At 43.7% G+C, this 18,181-nt stretch overlaps 1 protein-coding gene across 2 annotated transcripts in view; it reads left to right on the forward strand.

Moving 5' to 3' along the window:
- Nucleotides 1-18,181, forward strand: part of LOC148518899 (heparan sulfate glucosamine 3-O-sulfotransferase 1-like) — a 164,193-nt gene that overhangs the window by 39,661 nt on the left and 106,351 nt on the right. The window contains exon 2 of one of the 2 annotated variants that reach the window (XM_088477003.1): nt 8,569-8,703. The exons of the other annotated variant lie outside the window; for it this stretch is intronic. The gene's annotated coding sequence lies outside the window, so the exon portion shown is untranslated. The remainder of the gene's footprint in view (nt 1-8,568; nt 8,704-18,181) is intronic. 2 annotated transcript variants of the gene reach the window in all.

An 18,181-nucleotide genomic window follows, 5' to 3' on the forward strand; every position in this document is an offset into this window, starting at 1 on the left:
TGTGAGTGTTGTGCACCTATTTGGAAGCCTGCTCACTCTCATTTAGCAGGGCTATACTGTCCAGGATCAATCAGAGTTCATTTACTACTTAGCAGTGCTAGTCTCCAATTTTGTGTTTACATGTGACTCTGCAAGGAAACTGAAAACTCAAATTTGAACTTTACACTTCTAAGAAAAAAAAATAATTAAATGAAGTCATTTATTTGAAATATGTTTTAAAACTATTATGTATTAAAAATGCTTTTTTCAAAAAGTTTTTTTTTTTAACTGCTTTTAGTCTGTAATTGCCATCCTGATCTGGTATATGCTGTCATCATGTCATCATTCATAATTTTACACTGGCTCTATTTCTCTGCCTGATCAACAGGATAGTGTGCTGACGTGTTTAGTCATCTAGGACTTCATCGGAGGCACTCTCTCAAGTCCTTAATGGGGAAACACATGAAAACGTGGCTTGGGGTACTGTAGGGTCACCTAACAGTGGTTCTTTCTTTCATTTGTTCATGGACAGCATTTCATGTACAGGGCCATTCCATGTGACTGAATGGGACTTTTGTTAATTTAGAATAATTTGCGCTGTAAGTATTAGTATCATGAAGTCTGATATGTGAAATAAAGAATACTTGTATAGTACACAACAAATGTTTTATTTTCTAACACAGAGTATATAAATTCATATTCAATACAATCTAAAAAATATATACAACCGGTTGTATTAATAAAACCATGGTATATATCTCTATACACACAATTATGTTAATCCTAAAAAGCTATATAAACCTGAGCTGATTGTAAAGAATAAAATCACTCTTAATAGCTGAATTCCCTTTTGTAGCTTTATAAAAATATTGCTCTCTTTGTATCAATTAGAAGTTAATTTTCACCTGGTATCTGACTTTTTTTTTTTTTTTTTCACCTCTCATTCCACTGAAGATAAAATATGTAATGTGTGGACAGGTTAAATGGCTGCTTTCAATGAATGACTTATAATGATCTTCCTTTTATAATATTAAATTCTCCAATTATGTGGGTTGCTCAATTCCTGATAAGTGGCACGGAATGAATATCCGGATGCATAAAGATGGTGTTTCAAAGGGAGCCATATTCGCATGCCATGTTGCACGGATCTCCCCACTTCAATCGCCTCCGACCGTCTGTTAGTCCTCCCGGGGCACTTAATTAATCCACACGTAGGCCTGTATGCGTCCAGCAGCTGACCCCTGTCTCAATGGTCTCTACAGGACAGATGATATCCCCGTTATGCAAAAAAAGGAGGAGACAGCCTCAGCAGCAAATATTCCAATATGGGTATATACCCCCAAACGATACCAAGTCCACTTGGTGGCAAAGCAGGTAAATCCTCTAACTAGATTCCTTTCAACCTGGGAACTTTATCAAAGAGACTTTTGGATAAATTTAAAATGAAGTCCCATTCCATGAATAAGGTTGAATAATGAGATTAAAATTTTCTGTCTTTTAGCATAAATTAGTTAAAACTTAACATTGATTCTAGTACAGGTTGAGTCTCCCATATCCAAATATTCCGAAATACGGAATATTTTCAGCATGACTGAGATAATGAAACTTTGATTTTTGATGGTTTAATGTATATAAACTTTGTCTAAGGCACAAATTATTAAAAATATTGTATAAAATAACCTTAAGGCTGTGTGTATAAGGTGTATATGAAACATAAATGAATTTCATGTCTGTACACAAACTTTTTTTGATGCACAAAATTATAAAAAATATTGTATAAAATGACCTGCAGGCTATGTGTATAAGGTGTATATAACACATAAATGCATTCTGTGTGTATATTTGGGTCCCATTCCCAAGACATTTCATTATAATATGCAAATATTCCAAAATACGGAATATTCCGATATCCAAAATACCCCTGGTCCCAAGCATTTTGGATATGGGAGACTCAACCTGTAATATAAAAGTTTAAAAAAAAATAAAAAATTTGCAATGTACTTGTGACAGGATGGGAATGCTTCCAAGGTAACCGAACATTAAACTTCTGTGAAATTAAACCAGGCTGGGCTATGAAATTTCATGTGCAGAGTAAGCACACCCAATGGTCTCAGAATATAATAATCTAAATATTTGTTAATTTTCTCTTTCTACAAAATAAAAACAACTGTCTTGGTGACTGAGTGGGACATCCAGTGTGATAGAAAGGGACATGTGCAGTTTTGTTGTCTAATGGAGCATGAATGTAAGTCACACAGCTAATTGTGTGTGTGTGTATGTATGTGTGTTTGTGTGTGTATATATATATATATATATATATATATATATATTATTATATTTAGTAGTAAATGTGTACAAAACATTATATTATCATTGAGTCATAACAAACCTTTTAAACTTTCTCTTGAAATACTGCTATTCACGTGCATTTGTTCCCAAAAGTAGCTTTAGGATTAGCATTTACAGAAATACTAGTGTTGCCACATATCTCTCTTCACCAGTATAGGAAACACTGATGTTTTGTAGACAAAATTTACCTTGAAAAAGCAGTGATTTTGCTCATTTATTTCTTGTCAGTTTGGTTTAATTTTCTATGGAATGGCCCTACAGATTGCTTAGTAGAAATGGCCATCGGTGGGGCCATCAGTGATTTCCATTGATGGCACACAAACCATCTCTGGTGAACATCAATGGTTTGCACCCTCTCGTTGGCCACCGCTGCTGAGGGATGCCGGGCCACGAGCCAATAAAAAATGGGGGCAGGGCTTAGTAGCCCCAGGGGGGAGGGGGGCGGATCTGAGCTCTGTAAAGAGAATTTTTTAAAAATCGTCTCCCAGTCATCCATCGATGGCAGAGAACCATTAGTTCTCTGCCATCGATGGCAAAACTAGTTTACATCAGCCGGCCACCATCGATTGTTTTTTTTTTTCTTTTTTATTAACGTCGATAGCCATCCTTCTTGCTTAGCGTGTTGCGAGGGGCAAGCTGCTGTATTCTCAATGAGCCTGATGTGGAAAGAACATACGTTTTTATTTATTGATTGATTAAGAAAATCTGCTGGTTTAAACTATAACTAATGGATACCTTGACATTATAACACTATGTTGATACATTATGGATTTTACAATATTAAGTGACGCTCACAATATATATCTATAAGTGTGTGTACCCTATAAAGTATAGTTTAGACATAAACCTTACATTTTAATATAAGAGTATGTTTTGTACATGTTTACTTTTGATGTAAAGGCTATGAGCATGACTCTATGAAAAGCATTACAATACATTGCAAGGCGCTGCGGAACTTTTGTGGTGCCATATAAATAAAGGATGATGATGATCTTAGTAATAATAACATGAACATAAATATTGGACCAATTCGTAGCAGGATCTCTTCTTACGAAACCATCTCACAGGCTCTAATTTAATACCAGCTCCATAAATATTGATGAGTACTAAAGATGCTGTAAAAAAATAATGTTTAACACAAAAAAGTATTTACATGATTCTTCTGCTCCATTACTCTGTTAAATCAAGAAATTGATTTAACAGTAACAACGTAGTAAATCATAAAATGTAGCCTCACCATGAAAGTATCTATTGGACGGAACGCAAGGGATTTCTGCGTTTAAAAATAAATGGATTATTAAAAAGGTTCTTTTAATAGAAATCTGAAGCGCGTGTTTCATGCACTTTTTCTGGTAGACTAAATTGTCAATAGCTCTATTCTTTTTGGTGTATTGTAAGTGATTTCCTTAGTGCTTTGTAAATATTTTATGGACCATGTTGGAAATATGCAGCACACTTTTTTTTTTTTTATTATTTTATTTATGGTAATGGTAAATCTGGTTTTCTTTTATAAATTCTAAATTGTTAATGTTTTAAAAGTTTATCAACCAAATGGAAATTGGCAATTTTACCTTCTGAAGTTGGCACAAGCTTAACAAACAAACTAACCTGCGGAAGATCTCCTATGATTGGGCAGTGCATAACTACCACCATTAAACAGCCCTGGCTAACCTATGGCTCTCCAGCTGTTGTGAAACTGCAAGTCCCTGCATACCATCCCACCGATCAGCTTGTAAAACTTGCTGGAACTTGTAGTTCACAACCGCTGGAGAGCCACAGGCTGGCAAGGCCTGCTCTATAACTTTCTCCATACATTTGTGACGAAACAAGTAGTAATGCTTATAAAATACAAACTATGAGCCACCAAGTTTTGGAAGCCATGCAGTGCCAGATTTTACCTAGGGGCTTCAGCCCCCCCCCCTACCGGTCAAATCCGCCACCTCAGTGAGTTAGTGCAGTTCGTGACTGCACTGGGTACACTGTGACTCGAGGTGGCTTCTTGCCAGTCACTTTTTATTAAACTGGTTTATTATGGATGCAACAAGAATGGAGCTGGTAAATACAGGATAAGTAGTTAAAAAATTGCATATCTTATTCAGAAGTAACCACGTCCACACTTAGGAGAGGCTGGGTAGGTAGTCCCAACATGTTTCGTCATTCAGAACTTCCTCCTTTCATTTTTTTTTGTTGTATTCATAATAAAACCTTTTAGTTCTTTTTAATGAGGGATCATCTCTATTTGATTTGAAGCTCTCCACCTGCCTATCTGGTTTATGCTAATAGAATACTAGAGGCACACAGGAAGAAAATCCCAGGAAATAGCCTGTAATAATATATAATTTTATCATCGGTTACACAGTCCTCATTTCTGTTTCTATGCTATTTATATACTGTGTGTATGTATATGTATGTATATATATTTATATTTTATAAATAATATTACATTCAAATGGGATGATTAGTATAATTTCTCTGAATTGGTTAGAAGGCACAATGTTCTCTATGACTACATGTAATTTCTGGAAAGTATTAGTGTGTTTTCATCAATAAATAGACCTTACTAACTGTTTTGGGGGCTCGTTTACATTTGGATGTTAGTCAGTGCTAGGACACGCCTCTCAGAAGTAGCAGGACTTACCCACTTTAACGCACGCTCATAGGTGTTGCTTTCACAATCTCCCTGAAATGCTTTTTCAACAGTAGGCAAGTATGGTGTGTCCATACAGTATATGTATATATATATGTGTGTAACTAGAAACCCTCCTGGAAAAATCCTGCGTTTGCCCCTGGGCCCAGTGGCTTAGGGGGCCCAGCAAGCAAACCACTGCACCGTGCAGACTTTTTCAATGAACAGGTAGGGATAGGAGGGGGGAGTCACACGGACTGAGTGGGACGGGTCACTCACTTTGTCTCCACCCGCCGCGGCTGCAGAGCTACTGGTCTGAAGTCCTTGCGAGATTTCATCCTCCCGTGAGTCTCTCTTCACCAGGCCTCTGACGGTGGGCAGGGACTGGGAGGGAATTGGCGCTGCAGTGAGTTGTCGGAGGCGAGTGGAGTTCAAAGGAAGACCGAATGCTGTTGTGAGTGACACTAAGAGTCAAACTGTGATGCTGCAGCCAGCCTCCATATTTGTATGTGTGTATTATATATATATATATATATATATATTTATTACACACAAGTGTGTGTTTTGTATGTGTACATATATGTATGTAATGCGTATATTGGAGCTTATTCAGACCCGCTCGCTGGCAAAAAGGGGCCGGATATGTAAATTAAGCGCTCTCATTGCGTCGTGTAAGGACGCCCACTGTGTGTTAGCGAGCTACGGCAAAGTGTGCTCGCAAGTGTCTGGAAATGTATGATTAATCGGGAGCATCGTGAGACATCGGAGCTGCTCGCAGCCCTTGGGGTTGCCTTTACCCACCACAAGCACTGCGATCAGTGCTGGCTGAAATACATGCAGGTGACGTCTTCTTTGATGCTACTTTGCTAATTATGCACGCCCTTTAAACAGCGTTTTAAGGGACTGACACACCTGCGTTCGCAACACCATTCCCCCGTTCACAAGCACTGTGAACACCCTGTTACCACCCACAAACAGCACTATCTGTCACTCAAAGCAGCGACCTGATAGTGGCTTACGAGCTACCAAAATCAGGTTGCAATGAATTGCTTGCGCACGTGCACTGCGAATTATACACATGCGTACATGGGCGAAAATCGCTCACAGCGAGCGATCTTGCCTTAGCGGGTCTGAAGAAGGTCCATAGTGTAGTGTATAATAATGACATTGAAAAAGTTTGCTGGATATGATATTTGTTAATGACGATGATGAGGAGATGTGATAACGATAGAGTGATAGGCAACACTAACCACGCCTCTTGTGTGGCATTCAACATGCCCACTCTGGTAGAGATCTGCATTTGGGGGGCCCCTTTAAAAATGTTGCTATGAGGCCCATAAAGTTCTAGCTACGCCCCTAGATTCTGCCTTTCACTCCAAGAACTAGTGACTTTCTTTGCATTTTTCAATTTATTGGTTTATATATTTGGAAACATTTCCACTAATTATATGTTGTATATTGCATAAAGTTTCTTGATTTGTGCGCTGTATTTTTACCTTTTAGGAAGTAATGTGGAAGTGAATAATCACTGGTTCAAAGTTCAAACAGGGGCGTCGTAACGATTTTATGTTGTGGGTGGCATTATATTAATTTTGGCGGCGCTCCCTCTACCATTCTCATCTCTCCCTCCTTCCAACTTACCTGTTGCTGGGCGGTGGGCGCATAGGCATCGGAGTAGCATACCCTCCAACATTTTCCAGTAAGAACCCGGTACATGGGGGGCGTGGCCACAGATAAAGGGGCGTGGTCACGTATAAAGGGGCGTGCCCATGGAGGCTGCAGGCATCGGGCGCTGGCTGGTTTAGAACTTGCAGTAAGTGTTATACTGCATGTTCTGTATGCTGACGCTGGCGACGGTCAGGGCAGAGAAGCACGGAGGTCGGAGAAGATCGGGCTGTCACTCAGCAGCGCTGCGGGAGTCCTGTGTCCCAGCAGTGCTACTCAACTGCTTAAGAAATCTGGTGAGTGTACCAACCCGGTGCAAAATGGTACTGCCCCGTTTGCCGGTACAGGCCATTAAAATACGGTACTGTACCGGCTAAAACAGTATAGTTGGAGGGTATGGAGTAGCAGGAGGCAGGGACTGGAATGGTGGCCGCGGACAGTCAGGGGCTGTGCCTTATAGCATTAGGCTGCACAGCCCCTGCACTGCATGGAGGAGGAGGGGTAATGTGCAGTCTTTTATCTTATAGACTGCACGTTACACCAGGGGCCATGCCGCCTATTGCTATAAGGCACAGCCCCTGACTGTCCCTGGCCGCCGCTTCACAGTGTTTGGGGAGTTCATCTTCACCTTCTTGCTGTCGGGAGCAGCATGGGGACTGCTTTGGTAGATTACACTTATAGCATACTTGCCTACCCTCCCGATTTGGTCGGGAGCCTCCCGAAAATCGGGTGCCGCTCCCGACCTCCTGGGAAGGCAGGCAATTCTCCCGGCTGCCGCTCACCCCTCCTATCCCCCCCCGCTATAACCCCTGTAACCCCCGCAGCGGGCAGGGGCGGTGACACGTTTCACGTCATTTTGGCCCCGCCCTCTGCTGCTCAATGCCTATTTTATCGGCATTGTGTAGTGGGGGCGGGGCCAAACTGCAGTGATCGCGTGACTCCGCCCCCGCCACGCCCACAAGTGACGTCACCCGACCGGCCACTCCCCCTTGTCTCGGCCACGCCCACCCCGTCCTGCCGATCTGGCTGCTCCCTCCCGGAAGGAGCAGCCAGAATGTCGGCAGGTATGACTTATAGTCAATGTGTATAATTATGCAGAAGTTTATCAAATGCATTTATTACACATAGCTGTAAAATAATAAGCATTATAAAAATAGGTGGTCTGAAAAAAAAAAAAAAAAACCTTCTAAATTTGTCATTTAGATTTCTTTCATGTAGTAGTTTGTTTTAATAAGTTAGTCTAGTAATTTAGTTTTAATTACTTATTTGTATGCAGATTTTGTTTATACAATATTAGCTCACTCTCCGGTCCCTATGGCAAACATTCCCTTATCACAGTTTGAAAGTAATCATCTCTGTTACTTCATGTTCATTAACACTAGAGATATTTAAAAGACGTTTATGTTGGGACTCATGGAGACTTGTCTGGAAATTGTGCTCCCAATTAAAAACTGGTCTTCATTATTTTAATTGCAATTTATTTATTTATTTTGCTAATAATTATCAGATGAAGGGTACAACTTACTTCTGATTTGGGCGCTCCATACAGTGCAAGGAAATGCTGATAACAAGCGGTATATGGACAGATCCTAATTATCCTCCATGTAAAAAGAGAGAGACTTGCAGAACGCCGTCCACTTGTTAAATCATTGGGGTCTTTTCATTATTAATAAAAAGTATTTGGAGATAATTTAAGTTTAGAACTCTCATGGAGTTCTACCTAATCACCGGAGGAATTCATCATTACTCTCCTTAATAAGTATCTATTCCGTAAAGCTGTCATTCTTGCGATGACAGCTTTTCGGAAAATAGATACTTAGCTCAGCCTTCGTAATGCATACTGCACATGTGCTGCTTCCATTCACCGAATGCATAACAGCAGTGGTAAGTGTTTTTAAATAATATTTAAAGTACATTTTTTTTATTTTTTTTTATTTATATCGCTACAGCTTGAAGCGTCTCACCTCTGTCTGTTCCCCAGTGGCACTTCTAAGGGAAATGGTATGAAATGCCGGCGGCTCATTAGCTGCCGGATGAAATACTGATGCCGGAAGCCCGAACAGTCTACATCCCGACTTGGTCTGGTAAGTACCCTAACCTTCCCTTAGTGGTGCCTAACTCTACCCACCCCTATTCCCGCTCCTTATACCTAACATTCCCGGGGGGGGGGGGGTGCCTAACCCAAATCCCCCCAGTGGTGCTAACACTCCCCGGGCAGTAGTCCCCCCATGGGTACCTAACCCTCCCTCCCCCCAATTCCTGTGGGGCTAAAGATAGGCATCGGTATTTCAACACCTATCTTTAGTTCCGGGTCGGGGTTCCATCGTTGGGATTCCGACAGCGAGCAAAGTAGAAGAAGCACTTACAAGGGGATGCAGTCAGATTACCGGCTGGTGGTAATCTGGCTGCATTCCCTTGTAAGAGCTTCTACTATTTTATGAATTAACTGTTTAAAGTAAATGGTTAAATAAGTGCTTACAAGTGCCACTGGGGACCAGACAGAGGAGAGACATGCTTCTCGCTGCAGCGGTTGGGTAGGGAGCCTGCAAGGACGCAGCGCCGATAGGGGAGCTCCAAAGCAGTCCCACTGCTTTACAATCTGCTGTGTAAGCAACAGCTTGTGAAGCATTTTGGGGGCTGTATGCCCTCTGAGGATGGCGTACAGTAACACCAGCAAATTCCAAAAATTCAGAATTTGATGAATGCCGCACTTGTAAGCGGTGATATCTCCTGCATTATCAGTTTTTAATGAATGGCTCCCTTTAAAAATTAGAAATGTTGGTCAAAAAAAAACTTTACTTAAGTTATGATGAATAGGACCCATTGTCTTATAAATAAAGCGCATAGCGCCGATATTGGATAGTGATGTCCACCTTCATTTGCACTAGGGAGGATGGGACAAGAGGAAATTGGAACTAGAAAAAAGGATGGGACAATGGGTCTAAATTAGAGTTGAATGCAAAGCCTGTCACTGCTTTGTCTTCATTTGCAGCGGATCTGTGAAGTAATCCATATGACGCAGCTGCCATTTTTTGTACAGAAATGGCTACCGGCACCTTCTCAGATTATTCGCTTGCTTTCAAAGATACAGCATCTGAAGGAACATCGGATCTCTGAGTAACCCTATGTACTGTATATAGCTGACCAGTTCAAATGGGTATAAACTTGATAGACAATAAAACTAATTTTTCCATTTATTTTCATGTAAGGAAATGCTGATAACAAGTCTGTATACGAAACCCAAAGGAACTTGGTGTGGAACTGAATATACTTTTTTTTGAGCAAATTTGAAATAAGGCTTATTAGGGGATTAAATATGGAGTTTTATTATCCCTTTGATATCCGTTTTTCTTCTTCGGGGTCCGTGGGGTCCACAGCCATTACGTTTGGGTATGAATCCCGGTCACCAAACAGTTAATACAAACGAGCTCTCTGCTCCCAGGATGCACCGGGTTTCCTCCTCATATACCCCACCTCCTGCCTCAGGTAGCCAGTTCTTCCTGTTTGGTGTGTTCACCACATAGACAGTGGGACTGCTGGAGCAGTCCTGCAGACGAGTACAAAAAAAAAAAAAGTTTTACTCTCTATCTCAGCGGGTGGCCTGAGCTGTCCTGGAAGCAGCCTCGCACCTGATTGGAGGCGCACCGGCCACCCGCTGCAACTACCTCCTCTGGCGCCGCACCGCTAGCCTTGGCAGGGGATTCGGCAGGGGCTTTCTGGCCCTGGACCGCAACCGGTCAAGGGGATGGCAGGTAAGCAGGTGGTCGCAGCGGCCGCTGACGCCAGGACCACGTGGCGGTCCGGCCTCCGGCGGCGAGACTGGCCGGAGGCGCGCTGCAGTCAGGCATACGGCTTGTTCTCCTAGCCTAGACCGCCGGGATTTGATGTTCCTGACCAGCCGGGGCTTGTGGTGGCGGCCAGGTCAGTTTACCGGGCAGGTCCAAGCAGCATAGCGGAGGTACGCTTCCCTGGTGGCCCCTCCCCCAATCCACACGCTAGTTCAATCCTCTGGCACAGTTGATTGTGGATTGTTCCTCCCAGCCTCCATATAGGGCAGCCAGAGTGTATGTCAGTTGCTCTCTGAATGCTGCTCCTACAAGAGGGACGCTGGGCAGTCTCCCTGTATACCTTGCCTACTGCTGGTCTAGGTTTTTACAGGGCTCTATCCTACCTAAGCTTAGGCTGATTGTGGTAGTGAGAGCTTATATGCATATGGCTCGCAGAGTATTTATGCACGACATGTGATTGTTTATGGATACTGTTTCTTCTGTAAAAGACCTGTAATTCCTGTATACTGTCACTGTCTCTCCCCTGCCCTTGCTACAGGTGTGTGGGTTGAGAGTAGAAAGCAGCACATATATTCTCAGAACCAGTGGCATAGTGATATGTCTGAGGAGTCTGAGGGTCAGGTGGCGGAAGCCCCATTGCTGATATCCTGTGTAGCCTGCAAGGCAGGTCTGTCCCCACAGGACTTTCTACAAAATGGGCTTTGTGGGAACTGTTTCATACAGCCACCACACCAATTAAGTTTGCCTGTTTCAGGCCCTGAGCCTCCTTGGGCATCATTTTCTCAGGTGGCGGAATGGCTGGCTGCCCCGGTACCACCGGTTTGGGGTTTGCCTCAGCAGATGCATCCTATGCCCATGATGTGGCCGCCTTGGATGGAACCTGGTGCTGGTAAGGTTATGGCATCATCCTCAGGGTTTTTTCAGCCTCAGGCTGTCAAGCCAAAGCAGCCTAAATCTAGGCGCCATGTACCACCTTACATGGGTGAGTACTCGAGTGCCTCCTCCGAGGAGGAACAGGCACAGGACTTTTCGCAGGAGTCTAGCTCCGAGGAGGGTGATGATCATTTCCCAGTAGCCGATGTCCCTTTTCTGATAAGGGCTGTAAAATCGGTGTTAAATTTCGAGGAAGGGGATCTTCCGCTTAGGAAAGCCCCCCTGTTCAAGCGCCAAAAAGTGGTTAAGGCAGAATTCCCAAAGTCTGAACATTTATCAGAACTAAAAGAATGGCACTTCTATATCCTTTTCCAGCAGAGGACTGTGCCAATTGGGAGAATCCACCATCAGTTGATGCGCATGTGGCATAGCTGATTAAACGTACCACCACGGGCCTCTTATTTGGGTGATGCCGCCTTGGATGCAGGGATCCTTTCCTCTAAAGTTTCAGCTGAATTTGTGGTGGCACATACGATCCTCTGGTAGAAAGATTGGAGGGCAGATGTCTGGTCCAAAAAGGCCCTAGAATTCCTTCCATTCACAGGAGGTGTGCTCTTTGGTCAAGAACTGGACAAAATTGTATCCTCCATGGCAGCCTCAAAGACGGCAGGTTTACCATCAGCAACCTTGTCTAAATTGAGGAGGGCGTCCTTTCGGGGGTTTTGGCCGCAGGGCAAGGCCAAAGGTCAGCCCTCAGCGAGATTTCCACCAAGAAAGGCAGGACCCAGGAAGCCCTGGCTGAACAAACGTCCAGGATCTAGGGTCCAGGATAAACCAGTGGCCTGATGGGACTGGCCTCCCCCTGGGGGATCCCAGGGTGGGGGGCCGACTGCTTCGGGAGGATGCCTGAGTTCGGGGAGTTGTTTCCCGAGGGTACGCCCTGAAGTTTTGGAGGACTCCTCCTCAAAGGTTCTTTTGTTTAAACCTGCAGGTGGGTTCAGAAAGAGCTTTGGCCCTTCAGAATGCTACTCTTGCCTTACTAGCATCAGAAGTAGTGATTCCGGTGCCAGAGAACCAGTTCAGAGAGGGGATTTACTCCAATCTGTTCTTGGTTCTGAAACCGAAAGGGTCATACCGGCCTATTCTAAATCTGAGAGAGCTCAACAAATTTATTCAAGCCCCCTGGTTCAGGATGGAAACTTTGCGATCGATTGTGTTGCCAATGGAACAGGGGGGCTATATGGTGTCCCTAGACATACAAGATGCATACCTTCACATCCCAATCACACAGGCTCATCAAAAATTTCTTCGTTTTGCGGTAGGGGAGGACCATTTTCTGTTCCAGGCCCTGCCGTTTGGCCTGTCCACAGCCCCTCGGGTATTCACCAAGGTGATGGCAGTGATGATGGCATGCCTCAGACGCCAAGGCATCAGGATTTTGCATTACTTGGAGGACCTCCTGTTGCTGGGGCAGTCCCCACAGCTGTTACAGGATCATTTGAGGCTGACAGTATCATGTCTGTACAGTCACGGCTGGATCATAAACTGGCAAAAGTCGTCACCCTGTCCGGTACAACAGATGTGTCATTTGGGAGCGAGATTGGATTTCATGGTGCAGAGAATATATCTGCCGGAGGAGAAGATCCTCTACAATCATGAATACGCAGGTTGCTTTGCAACAGGCAAATATCCGTTCTAGTAGCCATGCAGGTCCTGGGGTCGATGGTGGAAAATGCTCAATTCCACTCCAGACCACTGCAGCAATTCATTCTGTCTCACTGGAACAAGGATCATCGCACGATCAGGTCCCAGCTGCTGCATCTCTCTCCAGAGGTATGGTTGTCCCTGACCTGGTGGTTGCAGACAAAGCATCTCAGGCAGGGTCGCCCCTTTTGGGTGTCGGATTGGACATTAGTCAAAACCGTCCGCCAATGTTCAAGGTTGGGGGGCGATGACTGGGTAACACACTTTCCAAGGAAAGTGGTCAGTGACGGAAAGCTGGCTACCGATAAATATCCTGGAACTAAGAGCTATATTCAAAGCTTTAGTGCAGGCTCAGGAAATCTTAAAGGGCAGGTCGGTGCAGATACAGTCGGACAATCACACAGCGGTCACCTACCTAAATCATCAAGGGGACACGAGGAGTCGGGCCGCCTTGGCAGAGGTATCAAGAATCCTGGTATGGGCAGAGACTCATCTGCCCACGATATCTGCCGTGTTCATTCCAGGAATCCTGAATTGTGAGGCCGATTTTCTCTGTCGGCAAGAGATAAATGCAGGGGAATGGGCCCTACATCCACAGGTTTTTTGGAACTTTGTGGGTAGGTGGGGTCTACCAGAAATAGATCTGATGGCATCAAGAAGGAACAACAAGGTTCCCAGGTACGGATCCTGGACAAGAGATCCGAGAGCCGAGTTTGTAGACGCACTGACAGTAAAGTGGCGTTACAAGCTGGTATATCCGTTTCCCCCATTTGCTCTTCTGCCCAGAGTGGTCAGAAAGATCAAACAAGAGGGCAGCACCATCATATTAATAGCTCCAGCATGGCCGAGACGGCACTGGTTCACAGATCTACAGTCTCTCTCCATAGACACTCCATGGCCTCTGCCATTGAGACCTGATCTGTTGCTACAGGGTCCCTAATGGTACCCATATCTTCATCGGCTATCTTTGACGGCATGGCTCTTGAGGCCTCCGTGTTGAGGGAAAAGGGGTTTTCCGAGTCTATTATACGGACGATGCTGAAGGCACGGAAACCATCCTCAGCCCGTATATATTATAGGGTTTGGCATACTTTCTTTCAGTGGTGTGAACTGAAAGGGTATGATCCACATAAATTCCTGATATCCAGAGTGCTGGATTTTCTTCAAAGCGGTCTGGAAAAAGGGCTACACCTGGACTCTTTAAGGGTACAGGTGTCAGCTCTTTCAGTCTGGTTCCAACATAAAATTGCTCTGAGACCGGATATAAAGACCTTTTTTCAGGGGGTGTTGAGGATTCAGCCTCCCTTCATTTCCCCGGTTGTTCCGTGGGACTTGACTCTAGTTCTGAAGGTTTTACAGGCTCCTCCCTTCGAGCCTTTAAATTCAATAGACATCAAGTGGCTAACAGCAAAGACGGTATTCCTCCTTGCTATGGCATCTGCACGTAGAGTGTCGGATTTAGCTGCGCTTTCCTTCCAGGAGCCGTTCTTGATATTTCATCAAGATAGAACAGTACTACGTACTAGGGATGGTTACCTTCCGAAAGTGGTGTCTAAATTTCATATTAATGAAGAAATAGTAGTTCCAGCATTTCAGGGCACAAGTCTCTCACAAGGTGAGGCTTCCCTGGATGTGGTCCATGCGTTGAGAATTTATGTCAAACGCACGAGCAAATGGAGGAAGTCCGATTCACTTCTTGTGCTTTATGGTTGTCATAAGCGTGGCTGGCCAGCCAATAAACAGACACTGGCCAGGTGGATTCGCATGGCAATTTCATTGGCTTATACACAGGCTGGTATGCGTGTGCCGGATTCAGTGACGGCACATTCTACTAGGGCGGTAGGTCCATCATGGGCGGCCCGCCGGGGTGCTTTTGCTGAGCAATTATGTAAAGCAGCCACATGGTCTTCCATCTATACCTTTGTCAAATTTTATGCCTTTGACACTTTTGCCTCTCAGGATGCCTCCTTTGGGCGTAGGATTCTCCTCTCTTCCGAGAGTCAGGAGCGTCCCCGCCCGTAGGGTTAGTGCTTTGGGATATCCCCAACGTAATGGCTGTGGACCCCATGGACCCCGAAGAAGAAAATAAGAGTTATGGTATAACATACCTTTGTTAACTCTTTCTTTTTCTTCGATGTCCATGGGGTCCACAGGACACCCACCCAGACGCACCTGTAGTTCTGGGGGAGGTTTTCCGTAGTTTCTTCTCTTGAGAGTCTGGACTCGTAAGTATGGGTCTTTTCTTACTTACCCTTTGTTTGTCTCTGCCTGCTTGAGCTTGTTAACGAACTGACTACCTGAGGCAGGAGGTGGGGTATATGAGGAGGAAACCTGGTGCATCTTGGGAGCAGAGAGCTCGTTTGTATTAACTGTTTGGTGACCGGGATTCATACCCCAACGTAATGGCTGTGGACCCCCTTATTTTTTTTATATCTTTATCATATATCTATATATATCTCTATCTATATATACTTTATACCCATATGAACTTGTCAGCTCTGTACAGTACTGTGTAATTGTAGACATCCTCATTGGATGTAATCTATTTTGTTAGCTCGCTAATGATCCCACCTGCTTCCACAAACAGAAATCTTCAAAACATGACCTGTTGGGAAAATTTGAGGGTTGAGATTAAGAAACTGGTTTATACAATTTCTCTACACAAGGCATCTTTATGTATTAGGGATCTGTACTTTTAGGGGTCCACTACTGTGCATCAGTGTGTAAAATTGCTATGTGTGTGTCTCTGGGTGCCCCGAGTTTGTTTGTTGGGGGTGCCAGTGGGAGAGCTGAGACTGTTGGAGAGCCTAGTTACAGAGAATACTGGGACCTGAGCTGGCAAGTGTTGGGGGAGTGCAGCTCATACTTACTGACTTTGAACTCCCTCCTTCTGGGAGGGAGCTGTCGGTCTTTCACAGTGTGGGGCGTGTCGCGGCAATGTGAAGCAGGGGCAGGGCCAGAGCCGGATTTAGACCTCATGGGGCCCTAGGCAAGATACCGGTTTTGGCGCCCCCCTCCACCAAGCAATCCATAGCACTATATTTTCATTCCAAATTCATGCTGCTGTACAGGACCCTGGTGCGCCAAGGCCTTAAATACACTTGATTTTTGCTAAGGTTTTCAGAGTTTGGCCCCACTGATTGCCCCCTCTATAGCTCTCACTGCCAGTCCATATCACACTGACTCTCACAGCGATCACTCATTCAGCACACTGACGTTCATCCCAACCCACTTGTTTCCCCCATAGCACATTGACCCCCCCAATGCACACACTGACCCAGTTACTAACCCACCTCACAGCACCACATACTACCCCCCTTCAATGCCCCCTCATTTATGTACTAAGCACCTCGTCCCAGAGGGTAACGCCACCATATGCTCTTCGGCACTAACACTGTGTAGTGGCTAAAGTTGTTCAGGTGGCCTGTGTGTATGTATGTATGTGTGTATGTATATATATATATGTATGTGTATATATATATATATATATATATATATATATGAACAAACAAGACAAAGGCGGCACACCCATATTGACAAAAACACAATAATAGTCGATGCTTTACTGAGGGCGGGGGGCTGACCCCGAAACGTTGATATGTAAAGCATCGGCTATTATTGTGGGGGTTTTTTTCAGGCTGGGTGTGCCGCCTTTTTCTTGATTGTATATGTGGAGGGGTACATTTCCCCAGGGTGAGCACCTCAGCAAGCAACCAGTTAGATTGGATCAAGTATGAGTGCCAGTAACCTTTGTGATAGATAGACACGCATATATATATATATATATATATATATATATATGCACATGTACGTGTATACATATGTGTGTGTGTGTATATATATATATATATATATATATATACACATAGTCCAGAAAGCTGCACTCACTGTTATAAAAACTCCAATAGTGGGGTGCTCCATTATAGACATAAAAAAGTCCAGATGTAGATAAAGTCCAAATGAATGGGATAGGCACTCACCAGTTAGTAGAAAAAAGTTTTAATCACTCACATGATGTAAGACAATAGTCGACGTTTCGGTCCAGGTAGACCTTTATCAAGACAAGAAATTCACCACCATGATTCAGCCACAGGTAACCCCTGTGGCTGAATCATGGTGGTGAATTTCTTGTCTTGATAAAGGTCTACCTGGACCGAAACGTCGACTATTGTCTTACATCATGTGAGTGATTAAAACTTTTTTCTACTAACTGGTGAGTGCCTATCCCATTCATTTGGACTTTATCTATCTATCTATCTATATATATATATATATATATATATATATATATATAAAACATATATAAAATACATACTTAGAGTATATACACATAAATATACACACACACATTGAGATTGAGATATATATATATATATCTCAATCAATCGAGTGTTTTTAGCATAATCATGGCCAAGGTTATGGGACTTCCCACCAAATCTTTCCTATACACTCCATTTAATGTGCTTCATTACACACCTGAGGGAAAGGAGATGCCTTCAGCCTGGACTAGCACCCCTCCCTTATTGGTTTAAAAGCATGGAGTCAGGTATTGTTACGCACACTAGTAATAGGCACAATTTTAGGTACAGTCAAGTGCATAAATATTGGGACATTGACAGAATTTTCATATTTTGGCCTCTATTCACCACCACAATGGCTTTGAAATTAAACAAACAAGATGTGCTTTAACTGCAGACTTTCAGATTTAATTTGAGGGTAATTACATCCAAATCAGGTGAACGGTGTAGGAATTAGAACAGTTTCAATATGTGCCTCCCACTTTTTAAGGGACCAAAAGTAATGGGACTATCAACTCAAAAGCTATTTCATGGACAGGTGTGGGCTATTCCTTCGTTATTTCATTATCAATTAAGCAGGTAAAAGGTCTGGAGTTGATTCTAGGTGTGAAATTTGCATTTGGAATCAGTTGCTATCAACTCTCAATATGAGATCCAAAGAGCTGTCACTATCAGTGAAGCAAGCCATCATTAGGCTGAAAAATCAAAACAAACCCATCAGAGAGATAGCAAAAACATTAGGTGTGGCCAAATCAACTGTTTGGAACATTCTTAAAAAGAAAGAACGCACTGGAGAGCTCAGCAACACCAAAAGACCCGGAAGACCACGGAAAAACAACTGTGGTGGATGACAAAAGAATTATTTCCCTGGTGAAGAAAAACCCCTTCACAACAGTTGG

Source organism: Taudactylus pleione, unplaced genomic scaffold, assembly GCF_031769625.1.
Source record: "Taudactylus pleione unplaced genomic scaffold, aTauple2 ptg000198l, whole genome shotgun sequence".
NCBI lineage: Eukaryota > Metazoa > Chordata > Amphibia > Anura > Myobatrachidae > Taudactylus > Taudactylus pleione.